A 16,579-nucleotide genomic window follows, 5' to 3' on the forward strand; every position below is an offset into this window, starting at 1 on the left:
GAATAAAGCTGAGGGGATTATGCTCCCCGACTTCAATCTCTACTACAAAGCCACACTAATCAAGACCATTTGGTACTGGCAAAAGAACAGACCCATAGATCTATGGAACAGAATAGAGACCCCAGATATAAACCCAAGCATATATGGTCAATTAATACGTGATAAATGAGCCATGGATATACAATGGGGAAATGACAGCCTCTTCAACAACTGGTGTTGGCAAAACTGGACAGCTAATTGCAAGAGAATGAAACTGGATTATTGTCTAACTCCATACACAAAAGTAAACCTGAAATGGATCAAAGACCTGAATGTAAGTCATTAAACCATAAAACTCTAAGAAGAAAATATAGGCAAAAATCTCTTGAATATAAACATGAGCAATTTTTTCCTGAATGCATCTCCTCAGGCAATGGAAACAAAATCAAAAATGAACAAATGGGATTACATCATGCTAAAAAGAGTCTGTACACCAAAGGACAGTATCAGCAGAACAAAAGGCATCCTACAGTATGGGAGAATATATTTGTAAATGACATATCTGACAAATTTACATCCAAAATATATGAAGAACTCACATGCCTCAATACCCAAAAGGCAAATAACCAAATTTATTTTTTAATAAATGGGCAGAAGCCCTGAACAGACAATTCTTCAGAGAAGAAATTCAGATGGCAACAAGCACATGAAAACATGTTCCACATCACCAATTATCAGGGAAATGCAAATTAAAACCACAATGAGATATCACCTCACACCAGTTAGGATGGCCAGCATTGAAAAGACTAAGAAAAACAAATGCTGGCAAGGATGTAGAGAAAGGGGAACCCTCCTACACTGCTGGTGGGAATGTAAGCTAGTTCAACCATTGTGGAAAGCAATATGGAGGTTCCTCAAAAAACTAAAACTAGCAATACCATTTGACCCAGAAATACCACTCCAAGGAATTTACCCAAATAAAGTAAGATATCAGATCCAAAAAGACATCTGCACCCCTATGTTTATCGCAGCACTATTTACAATAGCCAAGACATAGAAACAACCATGAGAAGAAGGCAAATACTAGCATTTGCAACAACATGGATGGAGCTAGAGGGTATTATGCTCAGTGAAATAAGCCAGGCGGAGAAAGACAAAGTACCAAATGATTTCAGTCATTTATGGAGTATAACAACAAAGCGAAACTGAAGAGTGTACCCTTTCATCCTCCATGCAGCATTCTTTCTCCCAGCCTGGATCGTAATGTTAAGACTCACAGATGCAAATTCTTCTCTCGGTGAGTGTGCTCATAGAGATCGGAAAGCCTGAAGCTTGTTACCGAGGTTCAAATGCCAGTCTGCCACTTGCTCAACCATGAGTTAAATTACTTAAACTCTTTACTTCAAGTTCTTTATCTGTGAGGTAGAGATAGTAATATCTACTTTAGCATAGTGGTGAGTATCAAATCAGCTGTTCCTAAAAAATGACCTAAGTTGGGTCAGACAGAATACTGCCATTACTGTTTAATCCCCATTGCCACAAACACCCAGGAGTATCTCAAGTCCACATATACCAACATTGCCTATCATTGTCACTTTATGAAACACTTTAGGCTTTATTAATTTTTACCTGTGATTTTAAAATGTAAGTGCTACTGTGTCTCATTTGTAAAAACATGACCCTGCAATATGATACCTGATATACATATTCTAAGTTTTTCACATAATAAGATGAAGAGGTGCATGATAGGAACAGAGGGGAAATGACCCACACATAATACAGCTAATAAACACTGTACTTTGGATAGCATCTTATACTCTGCTATTCAATATAAATCTCCAAATATTAGTCCTTGTATATCATGTATGCTTAAATTTCCTCTCATTGAAGGACCAGAGGGGTAGAGAGTATATTATCTGTAGTACTCAGGAAAAAACTGGTTATTAAGTATTTTTGTAAATGTCATATTGTGAGTATCTTTTGCTTTACCCTCCAAGGTCACATGTTTTGTGCATGAGAAAGTACAATTTTCTTGGTCATATCTACAGCGACCTTGAGTATTGAGCTAATGGAATGCCTAATAATAAAATCCCAATCCAGCAAGATCTGATTAAACGGACAGCTATGGGATTTGACTCTTCAGAACATCCTGTCTCAGAAATAAAAATATCTTATTTATATTTTGAAATGATGCATTCACTATGGCCTGTAAGGGCATACAAAAAATTCAGAACTTAGTCATTAAAAATGCTTACTAAATAGTCAAAGAAAAACAAATCAAAAACTACTTTATATTATCCACCCACACAAAACTCTATGACTAATGTGAGTATCCAAAATGCAGAATTTAAAAAAGCAGCAATACTCAATGGTGACTAATTCTTCAATATCTGATGGGGATCAATTAGACATTTTTGTTTCCTGCAAATTTCTGTAACATTTATGCAATTTGAACAATTTGGTTCAATTTAGTTGATGACTTAAAATTCAACTTAGCACTGTGTATGAATAATATTGACTTTAAAATCATGTACATTTAGAATCTTTATTTTGTTATAGCCAAACAAGTATAGCGGGATGACATTTCTTGATGGAAGCATGTGTGTAGACATGAGAGGAAAATAGATGGATGGAGTTTCCTTGTTTCCAAAATGTTTATGTAGGACATTTTCCATGAGTTAGGGATCTCAGAATAAGTATGTACACTGGAACTATCTTCCTGATAGAAAGAGAATAAAACTGTGAAGAGACCTTTCTTAAGCATTTAGGTTGTAGAGAAAGATTCAATTCAGCAATTATGTATTTAACTCATCCTCTGTTTTGGTATCCAGTAAGTCAGCGGTTCAGGTCAGAAAGAGCTATAAAAAACTACCAATTGGAAATCCCAGGGTTCTACCATCAGCCATCTCTCAATAGGGTCAGGGCTTCTATAATTGTTTTAAGCACCAGAGGTAACTGTGATGCTCAGACAGAGTTGACAAACACCAATGTAGAATCTTTTAAAGGTCTTGATTTGAACCTGGAGAATGGGTAAAATTTTCCATAGTTTGGAACTAAAGGGGGAATAATTCTAAAAAGAATCAGTATAAAAGCGAATGCATGCAGAAGTCAGATCATTTACAAAATGCGATGCATCCTTCCAAGCCCAGCTCAAATTCGCCTTCATGAACACTATTCCGAAGCCACAAGCTGTGTGCTCTCCCCGTGGGTCTACGGCCTGTTTCTGAGGACGTCTCTGTCATGGGCTCCCCTTTGTGCTCTCACTCTGCGCCCCCTTCACCTGGCAAAGCAGACTAATCAAGAGGAGGGTGACCAGACCTAAACAATCCTATATATAAGTGTGCAAGTGCCTTTTCTATCATCCTTACTGTAAGATAAATTTTAGCCGAAATAAGCAGGCGAAGAGAGGCAACAAAGGGCCAGGCAGTTTATTTGAGCGCAATCCCAGGTGATGTTTCCCAGTCTGGCTAGTCACAGGCCGGGGAAGTCACACTCAGCAGGGCAGGCAGTGAGTTTTTAAGGAAGGCAGGGGGAGGCAGAGCTTAGATTTGCAGCGGTGCGAGGATTGACTAGCCTAAGACACATTTTTCAGGTTGGGAAGGGGCAGAGCCGGGGACTTTGGCACATCATCAGTGTCTGACGTGCTCACCCCTCCTCCCAGTGCCTTCAACCTTACACTTACTATGAGCACTGCCACATATTCCTGCTGAATTAATCACTCCTATGTCTATAGTCTGACGGCATTTTATTCATGTCATTCCCATGCATTAATCATGTTACTCCACAGAGTCAGTTGGTTTTGCCTAGCCGTATTATGATTTCCTTAGGTAGAAAGCCACATTTGATAATTTTTGCTTTACTTAAAAAGCTAGAGGAGTGTCTGGCAAATGGATGCTGAAGCTCTTCTGGCATTTTGTACTTCTTCAACAGCACTAAGAATCCATCTTCTCCTGCCACCGCGTGAGGGTGTACACTTGTGCAGTTGGGGAGTGTGACGTCAGGTACCTGCCTGGTACACTTGGGCAGTTGGGGAGTGTGATGTCAGGTACCTGCCTGGAAGTTCCTTGAAAGAGGTGACTGTGTGTTATCCTCATCTGAGTCCACCCACCCCCTCAGATAGAGTAGATATTTTTTTCCTGTTCATTGATTTCAGGCTGGCTTAATTGTATCCAAAACTAATTACTGGGACATTAAGTTACAGAAGAGAGTGGGAAACACTGCATGCTTCAATAAGAGTACTGACTTAATTCAGCAGAGAATGAATTCTCAGTAGGGAATGAATGGTTTCTTGACCCGGGAGTAATGAGTATTGTAGGAAAGAAAGCTTGTGCTGCTCCTTGTTAGTTGTATGATTTTGATGAATTATCTCAATTTTATCATTTGTGAAATGAGAGGGTTGGACTGTCAGTGGATCCCAAACTTCCTTGATAATCAGAATCGACTGGGAAGATATATTAAAAATACAGTTCCCTTTTTTCTACCCAAGTTCAACTAAATTTGAATCTCTAGGAGTGAACCCTAGGAATCCATACTTATAGACGTTCCCAGCTGATTCTGATAATCAGCTAAGTATGGCCAAAGACCAGGAACACCAGTGTCACTAAAAATGCAAATTGTCAATCTCCACCCCAAACCACTGAATCATACACTCTGGGGTGGGGCCCAGCAATATGTGAAGGTAATCCCAATGTGCAACAAAATTTAAGAACCACTAGGACAGATGAGGGATAAAATACCTGTCAATCCTGAAATTAAGGAACTATATTGTCAAAAGTAAACAGGAAGACTAATCAAGAGAGTCTAGAGGCAGGGGGCCCAGATCTAAACAAAATAGGTGTGTCAATGTGTGAATGCCTCTTCCAGCGTGGAAAGATTGATTTGGCCTTTAACCATAACAGAGGTTATCATACTCAGCCTCCAATTATCAGATTATGTCACCTTTTCTTAGAAGTGTTTCCATACCTCTATACACAGACTGCACTAATAAATACCCTTGTTCTGACATCCTGTGCAGACACTTACTATGGTACCTTATATTATAATACAGCATTACTATATTTATTCTCAACTTCTGAGGGACAAGGACTATTTCTTGTTCTCCCTGCAAGCCTACCTCCTAACACAGTAACCTCCCACTCATGGGCATTCCACATGCTTAATACATGAGTGGGTGGCAGACCCAAAGCAACAGGTGGACACAAAAATGTGATTCTAATGGAGTTGACTCTCCAGTCAAATCAAGATTTTTAGGTGATTTAAAATTTTCTATTTCAAATCAAAGTTCCATTTTTGAATTGATGATATAATGCTTTATAATTATTAGGGAATAAATGAAGCTCTGATAAGAACATGTCCCAAAGGTAAACCATCAAATACCTAACAGTAGCTGTGACTAAATGAACTGTAACCAGCAAGCTACCTCAGATTAAGACTGGATACAATCACTATGATTGTAAGCTGGAAACTTAAATTCTTGAGGGACACCTGAAATGTTACAGTGATATGAAAATAAAGCAAAGATTAAAATTTTTTATTAAGCAGTGTTGGGAAAACATTTTTTCTAAGTTGAAGATACATAAATATTTGTACATGTTTTGAAGACTAAAGTTAAAAGTCTGTTATTTTAATGGCTATCAGCTGTTTGGTGAGACAAAGATGCTTTCTCATTTTTAAATTTGAGCAGAAATTTACTAACTATATTAGAAAACAGTGTTCAACTTTTCAAAACTATGAACAATAGTAAGGGATGCTTTATTCCACAGGAGAACACATCAGCTTTATTCTCCCTTTTACTTAAAAAAAATTTATAGATACCAAAATGAAAATCTACCTTGCAATACTATGTGTTTTCACCTACCCCAAGGTGTAACCTTTTCTTTCTTGTAAAAATGTCTGATTTTTCTGGGCTAATTGGAAATGGAAACTGATACGTCTCTTTCATCTAATCAGGAAACATCTCTTCTATATATACTTGTACAAAACACTTTGCAATCACACTTGCTTGTTATTGCATTTCTTATTTTGTACAGAAATGATCTAAAATGATTGTCATTACTTAGTGTTCCTAAGCCTCTTCTTTCTAATCAATTCATGAAATTCTAACAATTGTATTACTCTTTGTTAGTACATATAACCAATTATAATTCACATAAATCATTACATCAGCTGAGGCTGATAATTAATGTATTAATAAGAAGCTGCCCATTGGCTGTCCTACACAGCATATTCTGAACATTTACAGAAAGAGACTTTCTTAAATTCAAGATTTCCTCAGAGACATGAAATGGGTAGGCTCTGGGCTGATTCACCAGGCTCTTCAATGAAGCATTTCCAGGAGATGCTGTTACTCCCTCACCCAACTTTTACACACCTTTTTTTTGGGCTGGGGGGAGGATCTGGAGGTATCTTCTTTCAGTGAATTGCATCTCAGAAACCTCTGCTTCAAGAGGGTAGCTAGCAGCTGTCCTCTGGCACTGAAGCCTCCAGCTGCTGTTGACAACTGGATTCCTCAGGGGTGCCCAGTAAACCCTAGAACTTCTACTCTGCTGTGCTGGATCCCAGCCACACAAGCTGCAGCTAGAACCCCTGATAATGCTGGAATGTCCGCTCATCTCCGGCCGCAGCTCCCCGCACACGCAGCCATTCGAGACGTGTTCTTTCAAGATAAAGGTGACATGACTGCCCCTCTGCAGGAAAACTGTTTTGCTAGGAACTTTAAGGAATGTAGAGTGACTCATGCACCCTCATTTGAGTTCCCTTTGTGACCAAAAACAAGCATTTTGAGAGAGTTGGCTACAATTAGAAGTTCAATCTGTGGTCACTGAAAAACTGATAACTGGAGTCAATAGCACTTCACCCCGCTTCTTACCTCCAACTTGAACCTTTTCCAAGAGAAAAGGGAGTAGAAGTCTTGGGTCAAGGACTCTCCATGCAGTAACCCCAAATGAGGAAATCAGGGTGTTCCCATTTCATTCTCGTTAGTTCCATGTTAGTTTGCCCCATCGCTGTCTTCATCTTAAAAAGAAAAGTATCAGAGAATCCTGCCCTCTTTGCTCTAAGTTTATTATAAAAATTGGATTGGGATTCAATATTCTCCATGTAAAGAAATAGCATACTTCAAAAAAAATGTAGCTATGTTTCTTCTTTAAAACTCAGCCTTTCAGAAAAACAAATCAAGCACCATTCTCAGAGGAGCACTAAACCAAAGACAATGGTACAAAAGAGAGCATTTGCCTTACTGAAAAAAAAATTACCCTAAGATAGTTTTTCTTCTAGGATTTTAAAGGCATAACTATTGAGACTATTAAAGAATCATGTTAAAGGATATTTTTAAAGAAAAGTCCCAGAAGGTTAATACCATTTATCTCTAAGATTTGGAATGGTTTCTTTTTTCCATCCTATATTTTCTAAATATATGTGATGAATGTGTGTCACCTTGAAAACTAGAGTGTATGAATTCTATTGCATAATCTCAGACATTTGAATGGCATTTGCTGTTTTCAAAATATTCAGTATATTTTCGACTTTTTGGATGACAGAAGTGACTCATCCTCTGTTCCCTCTCTTACTCACGTTCCCAAGGAATATTCCCAAGCCAGAATCAAGACATTTACATCTCAGTTCCTCACACAGGACTTTACAAGATCTTTGGTGTGATCTGTTTTTATTTTCAAAAAGCAATTTGTGGGAAAAAATCACAATGGATTTAGAGATGGTAAAGAATAATACCTGAGAAAAAGTAAAGAAAAATTACCTTGTTCACATGGAAACAAAAGCTCATATTGAAAAATGTATTGCCTCCAAAATTATTCACTTGCAAAATCTCTCCATCAGTAGAAAAGAAAATCCACAAAAAAGTTCAGTTTTCACTAAGGCCACTCGCCAAACAGGCTCAAGGGTGAAGCTGGGAGCAATAATTCTAACCAAAGATTACACTCGGGACAAATAAAATAGAGACAGACAGACAAACAGACAAAAAGAGAACATTTTGTTGCTTCTATTCCAGAACCCAATGACACAAACCCTTACTACAGGAGACCATTTTCCACAGGATACTACCCAATAATTTATTATATCCAAGAATCAAATAACTGTAGAAAATGTCCTTGCTAAAATATTTTATTGCTAGCAAAGCCTCAGAAATTTCCAATGTATCCCTTCACCCTTATTCTTACTCCCAAATGTTTATTGCAGTGGCTCCACTCAACCAGGGAGAACGGGCATCTTTCCCAGAGCTCCATGTGAAAGGCACCATCCTGTGCATAGTTGCCTCACAAAAACTTTGTCTCACAAAGCTTAGCAAGCACTAACTTCAGAGAATTTAGATAGGAAATAATTATATCTCACTAGCCTGACATTTCAAGGGCATGAATGTTAAGGATCAAGTCTGAGAGCCCATAAGAACTGCTAATATGTTCTCGGGAAGTAAGCTAATATTCTTCAGAGAAGACATTTCTCACCAAAGGATTCTTTTTCTTAAAAAAAAAAAAAAAGAAATATTATATGTAAAATCAGAAACCAAAAGTGTCACCTCTTAACGTTTTTGCTGGTAACCTGTTTTGGTCTGATAATTAACAATTAGGAATGTAGCCTTTCACCATTCAGTGATGATTTTACCACTTGAGAAGCATTTTAGATGTAATGGTAGAGGTCAATGCTTTAAATTCTGTGAAATTGTCAGGATATTCCCAAATATTAGGATGACTAAAGTGAAGTTTTCCATCATTTTCTAGAAGCCTGGCCATATGAGGAAACTGTCTTATCTATACATCATAGACATTGAAAAATCATTCAAATCCAGAAAAAATTCCCCAAATTGCCGTTTGGCAGGATAAGAGGCTCTGTCTACACAACTACTTAATAGATTGGAACAACAGCCATCATCAATCAACAAGTCATTTTGTCAAAACAACAGGATGAACATTTTTTTTTCCCACTGAATTTGCTACTTGATTTGGCATATTATACACACAGTCTGAAAGAAAAGAATTGACTGAGAAAATCTGGGAATATAAACAAAAATATGAAGTCATTTTGGAAATTATTTAGACATGGAAAATGGACTAGTAGAATTTCCTGCGTCTTTCTTGTCCTTCCCTCCAATGAACACCACACTGAACTTGATGAAACAACAAAGCTTTTCAGAAAATACCGGCTTTCCACATTTCGCTTCTCATTTCACTAAACAACCAGTTCTGCTTTCACAATTTTTAAAATTCATCCTATTCACATCACTACAGAAAGGTGATACATGCCAAGTTATTTTTGAAAGTGTCAGAGATGCTCTGTGCCATTACGATGACTTCACAGTTTGATCGCCACCAGAGACAAAAACCGTGTGAGGGCTGAGGGCCCTAAAGGGGTGGAAAATTTTTTATCTGATGCTCCTTCATTGCTGCTAAAAGACAGGAATCCTCTCCCACCCACTGAAACCCCAGGAGGCTCTTGACTCCCATCCGAGCTAAAACTGGACACAGAAGCCTCTGGTGGTGAACTTCCAGCCAGTGAGTCCCCTTAATCATTCACAGGAAGTGAAAGCAGATACGTATTCTGGCTGTGCACTGGCTCTTGTCCCTGGATAGAAGGGTCTTTAATACTCAAAAAAATCTGTCATTTAAAACATTTTCTTCTCACAGCTGAATGAAAATTAACATATAAGAAGACACATGAGTGTGATGACATCCACATACAAGCTGTGTGAGTTCACGAACACATGCAAAAAGTGACCAAAGTATAGTAGAAGCATTCAACTAAAAATAGACCCTATTATTCAGTGTTACAGAATTTTCAGGAATACTCTTTGGATGGGTAGAAATAAATAATTTTTATAGAATTAAGATCAACTGTCTTAGGCTAACACATATACGCTGTCCTATTTATTTTCATAAGTACAAACACAATGTCAGAATTTACCTTAATTCACAAAACAGAATTAGTTATTTGTTCAGTGTAATAACTGAACTACTTATTGTTCAGCATGGAGACATGGAGGTGCCTCATAAATTAGGGAGCACTAAATAAATATATATAAGATCTTGGGGTAATATAATTATTCATTTTTATTTAAAAGTACCTTTATTAAGAATGAACTGTTTGTAAAAACATGCCAATATATTCCTTCTAAAATCAATTATTTCTTACCATGGAGACAAATAAGTACATAATTTCATATGCTGTCGGCAGCCCAAGCCTTCTTAGTACTCACGCTAACCACACAGCATTACCGCCAAGACTGGTACTGAGCTAGAAGGCAGCTGCAGGCCCTGACCACTCTCTGGGGTCAGTGCCCCTTATAACTGGGGATTGATTTCTGTTCTATGTGGTGATGCCTCTGTTCTGACTGTAGGTGGCTATGCACATGGGTTATTGGATATTTGATGTGTCGCCTTGACCATACGTCTTTACCTCAGACAGACAGATGATTCACAGATTCTCTCTCCTGACATCCTTACCTCAATCTTACTCCGTCCTGGTTCCTTGCCGCCTGACAGCCCCCTGGCTTTCTGTGCGCAAGGCCCTTACCTTGCTCAAGATCCTGCTTAAGTGTCTCGGCAGAAGACAATTAGGGGATCCCTACGCCAGCCAAGAAGGAAAGAGAGAGAGCGATAGTACCTGTCATGAAAACATTAGGACGACAAGCCTCTCTTGGGCCCTGTAATGCACGGAGTAATTTGGCAGCATTGATGCTGAATGACACCAGGTCTCCTAAGAGATGCTTTAAAGGACAGCAGCATCATTCGATTGAATGAATTTCTCTGAATTTATTATTCATGTTTAATAAAAAGCACTTCGCGATACTAAAAATGTGTCAAAAAAAATTGTACAACCTAATGACTGCGACAATCCAGAAGTGTAACACAGTAAGAAGAAATTCCGGCCATGCCTGAAACACCTGCAGTGTGTAGGCGGCTGAGAGGACAAAATGGTGCCACCTTGTCGTCCCTGTCACCACAGCGCAGGCGCGCAGCTGTCCCCCGGTAAGCACTGCTCTTCCACCGTGAACCTACAATATCGATGCTGTGTCATGTTGCAACTGTGAATCACACCACATGTGTTCTGATAGGGCAGTAAAGTTGCGAACAGCACACGGCTGCATCTCAGGAGTCAGCATCTTCCTCCCATAAAGAGAGGTAGCAATGAATGAAGCGCAGAACTACAGTGCACACCCTGACCTGTGTCCAAGGCGGACACACCAAAGCCTACCAGGAGTGTTCTCTCTGATTCAAATCCGTGAACTCTCTCAACAGAAACCCTTCAGAAAGACTCAACTTCACACAAGAAACATGTTGTACCAAAGCCCCATGATACTACCTGTCATTCCCTGCATCTGGTCTTTTTGTATCTCTCGGGTTTTTCGTTCCTCAATATCATTCAGTTTTTTTGAATTAATGATGCCTAACAAGCAAATCTCCAAAATGTCAGTGGCTCATAACCGCAAAGGGTCATTTGTCACTCATTTCCTATCAATTAAGGGACAGCTAAGTCTCTGTGAATCTCCTCCAGGCTGTGGGGGAATGTGAGTCTCACCACTGTCTTCACATTTGGGGATGAATGGGAACAGAAAGGATGTTCATTTCTCCTGGAAAAGCATTATTTAAATCACATTTGAATTATCTGCTTATATACAAAGGCCTTTGAGATTGTATTGCTTAACTTCACGCATCAGCTTGGCAGAGCTAGGAAACGCCCAGACAACTGGGGGAGCACTATTTCTGGGTGTCTTTGGAGGCATTCCTGGGAGAGGCTATCTGAATCCCGAGGCTGAGTAAGACCATCGCCCTCAGCAAGGCCCCAACCTATTGAGGGCCTGACAGGACAAGCCAAGGAAGGTGAGGTGCACGCTGCCTGCTGGGGCTCAGATGTCAGAACTCCTGGGGCGCACGGTTTTGGCCTCCACCTGGGACTGATAGCACTGGTTCCCCAGATGTCAGTATGCCTCACTGCTTCTGTTTCTCTGAGAGACTCTGACCAGCACAGAAACTGACTTCTTGATTAGTCAAAGCCCACCAGACACCTGAGGCAACTATGTGAATTAATCCACTTCCATCTCTACTTTAGATTTCACTGTGGGGACACAGTCTAGAGGACGGTGGAATTAAGACAATAAAAAATCAAGATCGACTTGCAAGCAATGATAAGAACAAGTTATAAGTACGACAGTAACAGGAAGTCTGTGTTGGGATGCCAAAGATTTTTAAGAATAACTTATTCCTATTCTGTTTTCTCTCAGGATTCTGGAAATACGTTTTTATAACACAGGAAAAACTAGTCAGAACTAAGCTTCAAATCTGTGTGTGATTTACATATGCTTTTTTTAATACTGAAAGCATCAGAGACTCCCCACGCTGGGTTTATTTGCTTTTCCCTTCCACGTTTTTTCAGAAAGACAACTTGTTTTCCACTTGCATACAACAAATGGGTTTTGCATTCCTAAGGTCTTTAGGAGTTGTTCTGGAATTGACTGCAGCTAGGATTTTCTTTAACACTTAACTATGTCACTTGAAAGACTACTTTTAATTACGTAACAAAGAAAGACCACTCTTTCTGGTTTTAATTTATTTACAATTATGAAGCTTCGCAGAATCATAAAAAAATCAAAACTTCTCTGTACAAGAAAAGCTATGGTTCCCCAGCTCTCCCCCTTGGCAATATAGTGATGGTGGAACACCAAGAAGCAGAACAAACACAATGTACAGCCCGGCTTAGACACAGTCACGACAAAGAACAGAGGTAATGTTAAGAAATTCACTCAGCTTTCAATGTGCTCCTCCTGGGGTTGCATAGCAGAGTGAAGAGTAATCCTTTGGAAGCAGACAGCACAGAGTATGCTTCACATGCATGTCATGATCTCTGTGTACATCTGCGTGTGTTTCACCCTTACTGACTTACAGGCATTAAGAAAGTTTGTGCTGGTTTTCAGACTAACACTGAGAGAACGGTGCACGACCACCTCACACCTACACCATGCAAAATCCATCTTTTCTCCCTGTTCCCCAGCTTACAGACTGTTGCCAGAGCACTTCCATCATGTCATTGCATGATTCAAAATTCCCCAACTGCTGCTCCTGGTCTATAGGACCCAGGACAAACCCATTACCCTGTCATAATGCTGTGTTACTCTCTTCATGCAAATTTGTCTCCATATTTGCCTCCACAGGGATTCTCTCCTCCATCCAGACCTGGTCCTCATAGACCCTCAACTACCCCTGCTCTTTCTCGGCTTCCTTCGTGCTGTTTCCTAACCCATTCATGACTCACGTGGAGCCCAAGCCCCAGGGTCCAGTCACACTTACATGGATTTCCCACCTCAGGGAACTACTGTTTGTCTATTCCTTCTATAAACAACGCTGTGCTCATATGCTACTTTGCCTCATTGTCTAACTGATTCATATGCATACGTCACCCTCCTCTGGTAGGTACAGCCGCCGGTGAGGTGAGAATTTTGATTTCCCATCTTCATATACCTAGTACACCTACAAATGCTAAACAATGCTATATATAGAACTATCAGACATTTCTTAAAGTATATATTAAAGCAAAGTTAAGTATTTACAAGTGTATTAAAAGGAAGGTTTTTAATGCTATAATTTTCCTTTTCCCTCTTTCTCAAGAAAGATGTATTTTGCAGGATTTCTGAAAGAAGGCTTATAGGTTCTCCTGAGTGAGGTAAACAGATGTGAGAAGCAGGATGTCCACTTGAATACATGCCCAAGGCCCATGCCATTTCCTCTGCTAACAAGGAAAAGAAACAGTGTGGGGCTGGTTTCATGACTTCCCAGACAAAGTCTGTGACTCGCATAATAAACTGATACTCTTTGCAGTCCTTCCCTGCGAGACGTGGGGGCATGGAGGGCAGAGATAAAATGTGATGGCCACCATGCCCGGTCCGTTTCCTGCTAGGTAAGGTCAAAATGAAGGTTGGTCTGAAAGCTCACAGCCCAGTGGTCCTCGGGGAGTTTGTTTATTGGCACCTGTGAACTAAAGTCTGGAAAGCTACTTGGGGCAAACCTGCCTTCAGGAGACTCTCCCCAGGGAACCCCAGCGCCTCTGGCAGCGTCCGATCCTATTGGCTCTGGGGTCCCTATGGAGCCAGTGCGTTATTTTCCCTGAAGACGGCAAACTACAGTGGCTCATCACTTAAGGCTAGGGACCTACCCTCTGGAGTACGACGTCGGCAGGAGGACTGAGAGGTCTGGAGGGGCCCGTCTATGCAGGAAGCCCTTGTGGTGGCAGCTGTGGAGAAGGGTCGCAACCAGAAGAGGCCCTGCAAGGTAGAGTTGCCAGTCAGAATACAGCAGAATTCGAATTTCAGGTAAACCACAAGTCGTTTTTCAAATGTAAGTACATTCCAAATATTGCATGGGGTATAACTAAAAATTTATGTATTATTTATCTGAAATTCAAACTTAACTGAGCACCTCCTATTTTTATTTGTTAAATCCAACAACCTCACAGACAGGTCTTTAAGATGCTCTCGTCATAGTGGAAATAAATAATGCTTCCCACAGAATTTTTTTAGCTCCTTTATCAAAAATACATCTTCTAGGAGCCTATCAAGTATTACAGTCGATACTTACCTTTTAGAAATCAAATAATGTGACATGTCTGAAGTATGAACTGGACTCAAAGAAAATAAATAAAAACAGTTGAAGAAAGAATATCACTATAAAAACCTGAAATTTATCTTGTGCTTTTTTCTCCATTTCATCTCCTAATGGGAAATGCTAATTATTTTGGTCTTGAGAAAGTTCAGAGATGAGAAAAAATTACCATTAAACTGAGCATCCTTATACAGGGGATCATAGAGAGATGCTAACATCTCGTTTTTAAGCAAGCGCATGGCAAGGGTCGTGGAAGCCGTTTCTGCAGAGCCGTCCTGGCCCGGCCCGGTCAGTCAGCCTCATCCTGGCCCCCTGCCCCTCCCTGCCAGTCTCCAGTGACTTTACTGAATTCACCACCCTCATGACATGGGTCACGTATCACTCGTGAGCAGCATAAGACACGAGCAGCCTTGCCTTACGGCCTCAAATGTATATTTTTGATGGATCTCTCTCACTTCTCTTGTTCTTTCTAAAAGACAAAGATCTGCTCCCAGGTTCTCAGAGTGCTTGTTTACCATCACTGAATAAAAATCCAAGGAAAACAAGAGACATCATCAAATTTGGACACTACTCAGTAGAAATGAATGTCTTTAGTGGATACAGGACCACAAATGGGGGCTTCTCCACGGACTGGTCGCACTCAGGTGCCCCTGGGAAAGCACCTATGACCTGCTCCACGTGAAGAGGCCACAGAGGAAGGGCCATGAGGTGAGCGCGAGCGCTTAGCCAGAGAGTCAGACAGAGCCCCGTGCGCGGGCCGGACGTGTGCAGCCAGCCAGCTTGGCCCCATGTTGTTTAACTTGGAAGGTCCACACTGCTAAACCCACGGTTTTGGACACAATATCAGAGTGTTTACCTAGGAATTTTTAACTGGCAAGTTGATGACTGATTTACAAATTAAATCAAGTCTTCATTTAGGATACTCAATTGCTAAACGTACTCTGGTGGCTGTGCTTTCTTAAAAGTTAATGGAGGCACTCAAATGAGAGCCAGTTAGAAAGATCACAGGAAAATTAAATCTTAGTGGAACTAAGTTCTAGGGAGTTCAGGTTAAACTAGGATGGACTTTATTTACATAGATCTAATTTTTCTTAAGTTAAATATATCATTTAACTATGTGTTACTTTGGAAGCATCTTAGAATAGCTGAAGCATTATTAAGAATTCTTTCCTAAGCATCAGTAAGTATTTATTTTCTATTGATTCAAATCTACTGGCTGGAAATCTTTCCTAGCACCCATCCCATTTCTAAAATGAGAGTGGCCTTCCTCAGCCTCAGGATCTCTTTCCAAAGTTCAAAAGGGGGGTGCCATCTGGTGGAAATGTGCTAGAATTTACTTTAATTATAATTGGGCCACTTAGAATCCGTATGTCTTTTCTCTTCAAAAATGTGTTTACTTTCTGCTCATGAACAAAAATTACTTCTATCACTTCAAACATTTTTTTCTTTTGGGAAACTATGTAGTGAACCTTAAGTGCAATCCACTGCCTGCTAGAAAGACTAGGAGATTCCGAAGGCCACATGGGGAGCACAGCCGCGCCACAGACAAGGGCTCCGTAGGGCAGTGGCGATGCTGAGCTAAGGCGGCAGGAGGAGCTCACAAAGGCTCACTTGATTAGCCCGGGTGGCCGGCCGTCCTAGGAAGGTGAGCTCTGCCAGGATTTACTCTAAGTACAAAATTATGTCCTGTCTTCTTCACCAGAAACAGGAAGTTAAGAGGAAGACAAAAGAAACAACAAACTTTGAATGAATTACTGCTTCAATTTCATTTTTTTCAAATTACCAAATACGCTTAATCATTACCTAATTAAACACAGGAGCAGCTTTTTTGAATGTCCTCCATATACTTCTGTAGGGTTTAAATCATCCTCCCAGGGAATATCAGTCGCCTAATGTAAGACTAAGTGCTTGGCTGTTAAGCAAAACATTTCAGAAAGCTGTTTAACTCTTGTTAATTCAAAGAATGAAAGCAAAGATCAAAAGAAAGCAACAGAAATAAA

General features: G+C 40.1%; 1 long non-coding RNA gene across 1 annotated transcript in view; it reads right to left on the minus strand.

Annotated features, from left to right (window-relative positions):
• Positions 1 to 14,242, minus strand: part of LOC130681300 (uncharacterized) — a 65,149-nt gene extending 50,907 nt beyond the window's left edge. The window contains exon 1 of the long non-coding RNA XR_008994342.1: positions 14,134 to 14,242. This is a non-coding gene — a long non-coding RNA (uncharacterized LOC130681300). The remainder of the gene's footprint in view (positions 1 to 14,133) is intronic.
• Between the last annotated feature and the right edge of the window lie 2,337 nt (positions 14,243 to 16,579).

The sequence above is a fragment of the Manis pentadactyla genome, chromosome 16 (assembly GCF_030020395.1).
Source record: "Manis pentadactyla isolate mManPen7 chromosome 16, mManPen7.hap1, whole genome shotgun sequence".
NCBI classification, from domain to species: Eukaryota; Metazoa; Chordata; class Mammalia; order Pholidota; family Manidae; genus Manis; species Manis pentadactyla.